This window comes from Acanthopagrus latus, chromosome 16 (assembly GCF_904848185.1).
Source record: "Acanthopagrus latus isolate v.2019 chromosome 16, fAcaLat1.1, whole genome shotgun sequence".
NCBI classification, from domain to species: Eukaryota; Metazoa; Chordata; class Actinopteri; order Spariformes; family Sparidae; genus Acanthopagrus; species Acanthopagrus latus.
In genome coordinates this window covers 25,314,461-25,322,266 of record NC_051054.1, presented here as the reverse complement: position 1 = coordinate 25,322,266, position 7,806 = coordinate 25,314,461, and the positions used below count along the sequence as shown (strand labels likewise).

The following is a 7,806-nucleotide window of genomic DNA, read 5'->3' as shown; positions in this document are numbered from 1 at the left end:
CTCTGCCTCTGCTACTGATGGCTTTAGGGCGATGGTGTCCGTTGGTGACATGGACGGGGATGGGAGGAGGCCGAGCAGTAGCACGCTCAGCCCACAAGAGGGAGGGAGGGGTAGCCTGCTGCCTGTTGGTTATCCCTCCAGGAATAGGTAAAACAGAAAAGTTAAAAGCATCAACAGCATCAGCAGAACCCGCATTGTCAGGGACAGGGTAAGTCTCTGTCAGGTTGCCCGAGCGGTCGAGGCGACCAGAATGAGGAGACCCAAACAGAAGATGTTCAGCCCGTGAAATTTATTTTATGTTATATTCAACACAACAGGTTTTTATGCACATCCTCACTCCACTCGATCTTCCACCAAATGACCCGCTTAAATACCCCCAGTACCTCCTTTCCCTAATTGGCATGTACTGTTACCTTTCCTTCACCCCCTAAACATACAATAAATAAACAAATATTTACTCAACCATCGCTACCCAATATAAACACAAATAAATATAAACCCCCAAAATCACCTAGATAAATAATCCAAATAATTTACATATATTTACATTCACATTTAACACCCACCAATCACACTCCCCTCTACCTACTCTCCTCTTGGTTCATCCCACTCCACCAAGCGGAACTAGTAAAAGGTGTGTGCACCCTCAGGGGACTCCTTTGTCGGGACGCACCCTGGGAGTAAGAGAAGCGGCAGATAAGTTTTATGCTTCACACAATTCCACAGTCCATTCACCTAACAGATCTTATGTTCTTTCACCTACTGCAATAGTGGCCCGCTAATCACTGACTTTCTCTCCTCCCAGATGAATCTTGATTGCTAATCCTGCCAGCATTATGTCAATAAAATAATTTAACATTAGCTGTGTGTGCGCGTCTCATTCCACCTGTGTACATCTACACACCCGTCTGATTTATGACCAACGTAACGGCAGTCTGTCGTCACAGTCTCTTAAAGGTACAGTGCTGAGTGCTGTGGCTGACAACTTGGGAGCGCATGGTATTGTTGTCGCTTTTGCAGAGCAAAGAGTTGTGAGTTTAGGAATCACTGTGTTGCTTCTGGTGCATTCAGCCTTAGAACAAGAGAGTGCTATGCAGATCATGTAAAATCATCTTCTGAGAAGGATACACATTGCTTGGAGTTAAGAGAGAGTGCATTTTTACCAAAACGCTTTCTCATTTTCATGTTGTCTCCGGTTTTCCACCTGATGTTGCTGAACTGATATCCAATAAGTTTTTTACATTAGACGAACTGAATAAAGCTATACTGACTTTCCCATATAAATGGTTGGATAAAACAAACAAGCCACATATTGCACCACAGAGTTTCTTAGGTCGGAAAACTATTGGTGACAATGCTCACAAAACTGGAGCTTACTGAGGTTGCTCCCATTTGTGTTAGGTCCCCTTGTCCCAGAAAATGAGCCAGGATGGCTTGTGTTGATGGATTTAAAAGATATTGTGCCGTTAGTTGTTGCTCCTGTCCATACAGATGAATCCATCTCATACCTTGAAAGCAAAATTGTTGAACACAGACAGAGGTACCAAGATCTGTTCCCTGGTGTCAGACTCGTACTCAAACGCCACTATCTAGAACACTATCCGCCAGAGTATGTGAGCGGAGCTGAGCGGCGAGAATTTCCACTCCCTGCTTACGTGGGTGTTCGCTCCTTCGCTCCATCGCTCCATCACTCCATCGCTCAAAATTATACCCGACAGCTCTGCTCGAAGACCACTTTCTGCTCACTTAAAATTTCATTCAGCTCCGGTGAAATTGCTTTACGCTTGCTCAAATTTAAAAGAGGGAGCAATTCCTGACGTTGCACCTATATGACCTGTCTGCTTGCTTTTGAAATATTTTACAAACTCCATCTCTCAACGAATGACCTCTGATGTAGGCTAACCCTTGAAGGCACACGTGAGTCTGTGTGGACTTGTGCATGCCCAAGACTCGTGGAGATCAGAGGGGAACTGGAGCAAAACGGAACCATCACTCTGGCCTTTGGATTAAAACCCACTCTGCGCTCTGACTATATTTTGCATGCTCCACTCCCTGCTCGCTCCGCGCTCCGCTCCACTCACATGACCTGCTATCCGCAGATGATAAAGTGTTTTGGCCTTCTAGTCACAGTTTGGACAATGCAATTTGAAGCCAAACAGTTTCTTTAAGAACATTGTCAAACACACAATTTGCTTTAAGAATGTACCAGTCACTTTGGCTTCAAAACATCAAATGATGATTGCATTTCACATAAACTCACCATCTTATGGTAAATCTTGCCTAGATGTATCTACTGTCTCCACTCTTCCAGTTGATGTACTGAAGGAGGAAGTAGCTGAGGCCATAAAGCTAAAATGCCCTAGCACATCTGAAGTGCATCTGGCTAAGGCATCAAGTAAGGGCATAGCCTACAGCAATGGCATGGTAGTTGCCCATGGATCAGTAGCTGGATTACCAGAGTACGCTGAAATTAGTCAGATTTGTGTAATAAATGAGATGTTGTTCCTCATTGTGAAAGTGCTGTGTGGGTGGTACACTGAACACTACAGAGCCTTTGAGCTAAGCTTGTCACCATCCAGAGAGGTAAAACTTGTGGCACTCAGTGAACTCACTGACCTGTATCCACTGGCCTCTTACATGGTTGGACCAAGCCATATGGTGACCTTAAAAAGGCAGATCATCATAAAAGGTTGGTAAATCACCAAAATGGTGATTTCAGTCCTAAGTAATTGCTCTTTTTTAACGCATACATTTGGTACATGCTGAGTTTTATGTCACAAGTTTTGTCACAAGACATTTGCCTTCGGAGTCTCTCACTCTGCCTGTGAATTATCTCATCTATTTTCCACATTCAGACTGTATTATTTTTTTTTGTTTGTTTGTTTTGTGCTGTGTTACCCATGGGAGTTTCTCTGAAATCGCTTTATCTATCCATCATAGGTCATAGTGTATTGCATGTCATACTGATTCTTGTGGGTCACATCCTAGGCTTCTCATTTGCATCCACCTCTGAGTATTTTTTTTAGGTTGAACTTGAAGCTAGTACAGATGGATTTGATCAGCTAGTGGTTAGGCAAATTACAAAATGAAAGTGAGGGGAAAACACAAGGGGAAACACTGGTCATACTATATCTGGGTTAATTGCAAATGAGAAACCTTATTGTGTTGACACAAGAAAAACACTGTGATTAACATAAAACAATAAGCATTAATCTTTTTTTCCTCTTTCTCACTTTCTTTGACATTTCTCTCTTGGACTCCCAGGAACTGCTATTGAACTAGTTGGTGAGGTACAAAGACAATGTGGACTTGACTCTAACTTCAGACTTCAGTTCATGGATACACTATTTGGACATGAGTTCATGAACCTCACTTCAATGGATGAAGTACAGGATAGAGGGACAGTTAGAGTGATTACCATGACAGGTTCCTCAACTCCTTAGTGTGCTAATATACCCCCCACCTCAGCTGTCCATCACTCCCTTGATGAATCATCATCCCTGTCCAGTGGATGTGTTGACACCAACATACTCTCTTCACTGGAGTCATCCAGCTCTCGGTCATCTTGACCGAGCATCTTTTGTGTTCCTCAGTTTAGTTATGATGCAGAGTTGAAACTTGAGCAGTGCAATGCAGCTTACAGGGAAAACAGTACATTGTTTATTCCACATCCTAAACTGAAGTCGAACATTCTTGAGAATCTGAGAAGAGTCTTGAGAGTGTGAGAATGGAGCTTGTTTCAGATGTCAAGAAGAGGAACAACAGGGAGGCTGTAAGGATGAAAATAGGAAAGACATTTGTATATATAAGACAGGAAGTGACTCGCGACACATCAAAGATAAAAGACTTCCAGGCGAGATGGCCAGCACTTTTTGAGGTAGGCGAAGTATGTGATTTAAGATTCTCACTCTGACTCACACTCTGTCTCACTCTCTCTTTCTTGCTCTCTCTGTCTCTCTCTCTCTTGCACACACTCACAGACATTACAAACAAACAATTTGACAAAGTCACTTAACGGCTGGCTGCTTAGCCGACCCTCTCCCAAACTAAATCATTTATTGTTTCCTGAGTTTATTGTTGTTGTTGTTTTTTTTCATTTATGTATATATTTTTTAAACAATTACTCAGTAATAAAAAAAGAAATAATAAGAGTAGTGGTATTGATAAAATGCTAACAACGATCCAAGTTCTATTTGGCAGTGTTCACTTAATGGACTTTGTCTCAAACAGGACACTGTTTAAAACTTGTCCCACCCGGTGTTAATCAACTGATATTGTTGACAAAGGATTTTGAATTGATGTACTTGTAGCACTAAGTTTCAGCTAGAAAAATATTTAGAGAGCATGAATGATTTTCTTTTAAGTATGATCATGACATAAGATAACTAGAAAATAAAGCAATAAAACAAGGAGCTTTTTGAATTATTCTGCTCCTGTACAAATATTCTAATTTTATTTAAACTTACTGAAGCTTGATTGGTGTTCTTTTTTTTATGAATGCTTTTCCAAATTGCTGCCATATCGCATGTTGTCTGTGATCATTCTCATTTTCAGATTAATGCTGAATTCAAGTGGATCACAACAATGCCCCTGCAGTACAGATTTCTATCTCAGTTAGATGTTCACTCTGAGAAACTGATCCGACTTTTTAAAAACAGAGGACAGATAGGCAGACGCCTAGGGAGCATCATTGCACCCATGGATGAAGTAAGTACGTATATTCTCTGGGGTGGGGGTGTAACAATTGATTGTCTTCAAGACAAAAATGCCTTTTACTTGGACAAATGAGAATTTACACAGACATGAACTCAAACAAAACAACTTGTGCTTCTGCTTTTCTGCCTTAGGATGATGACGTGGATCTGGGAAGAGAATTTATCATAAAGGCACTGTGTTTGCCTGAACGAGGACCCAGAGAATCTATTGAGAGAGTATGTGGTAAGTATTACTTAGGTTTAGTATGTTGAGATGTTATCACATTTTGTATAAGCTTTAAAAAATCTACTCATTTGGGCTACGGGGCAGTCACACCGAGCACTGGCCCCTACAGCTATGAAACAGCTGCAGGGACCAGTGCTCGGGGCAAAGCATTATTGTTATACTATGGGTTTTTTCTTCTTATTCCTCTTCCGTACCAAATTTCGGTTCGCTTCTTGTCCTACAGCTTTGAGAGGACCCAGTTGAATTATATATCAAAACGTGCATCTTGATTGGGATCGGTGTGCTATTACCTTTCTCAATAGAATATGAAAACTGCCTTGGTTGCTTCTGTCATCATTGACAACCACCTCAAGTTGCCGTGGTAACCTCTGAGCCTTAGGCCAGAGCCACAGTTAAGCTACTGTGTGTGTGTGTGTGGTTGTGTTTGTCTCTGTCAAACACAACCACACACACACTCCTCTACCACACACACGTATGCACGCACACACGAACACACACACACACTCCCTTACCACACACACACACACACACACACACACACACACACAGGTGACTGACTGTGATTACAGCTCCTCCATATCAGCGCTCAGTGAAAGATGATCATGTGTCTGTCTGATTAGCTCTGTCTTGACCTTAAAGTCGTGGGTTTGATTCCCATGTTGACAGAGATGGTATGCATACAGTGTTTGGTCAATGTTACCTTAGCTGCTGCCATGTTGTTTGGCCTAATTTATTCTTTGAACTAAAACTACCCTGCTGAACTCAAGTACACCTTTGAAGTGCTGCAGAAGGTGATCATGGAGCTTGAAGGCAATGCACTGTCCAAAAAAGCCCAAGTCCTAAAGAACAGACTTTATCAGCGAACTGGCTATCTGGGCTCTCCAGCTGGATTTCTTGTAAAACATACCATATGCATTATTTCACCTATCTCTTCCAGTTGTTGGACTTTTCTTTTGGGTGGGTAGGAGGCTTTTCTTATTTATTATTATTTTTTTTCCATCTTTTTAAATTGAACTATAACAGAATTTCCCCCCCATTTTTAGAATTTGGGTGATTTTTGTTTACTGTGAACACTGATAATTGGAAACAAGCCCCTATAATTGTTTGTGTTTCACATTATGGAACATTTACATGTCCTGTGGTCATGGTCAGGCTGTGTGCTGTATAGAGTGAAGTGCAGTAGAGTCCCGCAGTAATGATAGTCACTGGGCTGTGGAACTCCACTGCACTCTGTAATCGACTCACAGGGCTTCCCCACTTTAAATGGTGACTACTGGTGAGATTTTTAAGAAAAAACAAAAAATTCAGAATTTCAGAATCAGAATCTAAGACATGAGACAAAATAGAGTAGAAGCTGACATCGCTGCTTGAAAATATGTTAACCTCTAGCATTGGAGAACAGTGGGCCACATGACATGGAAGCTATCGAGAAAAAAACCTAAACTTCTGCATATTCATATATACAATAGAGGAAACACTAAAATACAATAAAAAGAGCTGTGTCTCATTCGTCCAGTTTACTAACACAATCTGCTGCTGGTTTGGAGTCATTGGCCCACATGACATGGAAGACCTTGAAAAAACTGCAATTATTTTGTATTAATATAATTATGCTAAGTAAAAATAACGTCACCCAGGTTCGATGTGTCGCCTGTGGCAGCCTTCGAATAGGATGACGAGGATTTTAGTCACTCAACTTAAAAGGTGACTTATAAATTATACATAGCAGTAATGACAATATTAATCGATTTCAAGACAACTTGGGGTGTAGTGCTTTCACTATGTGCAACATAAATTCACCATTCGCCCATGATTTTGAACTTACAAAAAACATTTTTTTTTGTTGCAGCGCTGAAAATCCCGCTGCAGAATGCATATAGAGGAAACACTGACACATCAGATAACCTTCCGCAATGATTGCAGGCTCTTTGTAATTAATTATAGGCTAATAAATATCATGGGTCAGATCATTTCAGATAGGCTTTTAAAAGGGTGTTATTCCATTAAATGCCTTGTGTCTGTTGCCATCACATTGGCCTGGCCAATAGGCCTATGCTATGCATCATCAGCTTGAGCTACAATAGCTTGTCACAGCTGGACTCCCTGTTATGATGTCATGGCCATTTTTGATTTTTTTCTCACCACAAATACAACACAACACTTACACATTCACAAATTCTTAATTACAGGGGCACAAATCCTATTTTACAAGTCAGACTGAAAAACTGACACACTCACATTTTTGCTCCAATTGTTGTAGTATATTTGGTGCAAAACATATTTGTGCACCTGTAACATACAATGTGAACTTGTGGACACAATCTGAATATGTGCAAATCTGAAAAGAACAAACGTATTTTCGTGATAAATGATTATTTGACATGCATTAAACAGTTATTGCACAAGTTCACATTCAGATTTGCACTTATCCCGAAATACTTTGGCAACGCAGACAGGGGAAGACAAAGACTTTATACACATGGGGGAGGGGAACATACGTGAAAACAATCAAGGATTAGGGATGACGTCAGACCAGGGACACAAGAGGAAGGACAAGTGACCTGAAACGAGAGGAGAGTTACTTTCAAAATAAAACATGAAATTCACAAGACAAAACCCCAAGACAGGACAACCCACGATCGCGACAACCGCTGCGGCTCGTCGCCCGCCAAAAACATCCCACTTTGAATGGTGAACAAAAGACATCTACGACTTTACTTTTTAACAATTACGATCATACAATCCTGCAATATGGCGCCGCTGCAGATGCTGTTGTCTCGGTAGAGACAATGGTCCTTTAGGTAGACTTCTTTTCACCGCGATCGATATGGGAACACCCTAAGTAATCAAACTAAGTAAAGTAAG

General features: G+C 41.2%; 1 long non-coding RNA gene across 1 annotated transcript; it reads left to right on the top strand.

The window, feature by feature from the left end:
* Window positions 1-2,617: 2,617 nt before the first annotated feature.
* On the top strand, window positions 2,618-6,265 carry LOC119004598. Its single transcript, XR_005070257.1, has 3 exons — window positions 2,618-3,877; window positions 4,555-4,707; window positions 4,848-6,265. It is a non-coding gene; the product is annotated as an uncharacterized LOC119004598 (long non-coding RNA).
* Window positions 6,266-7,806: the final 1,541 nt, after the last annotated feature.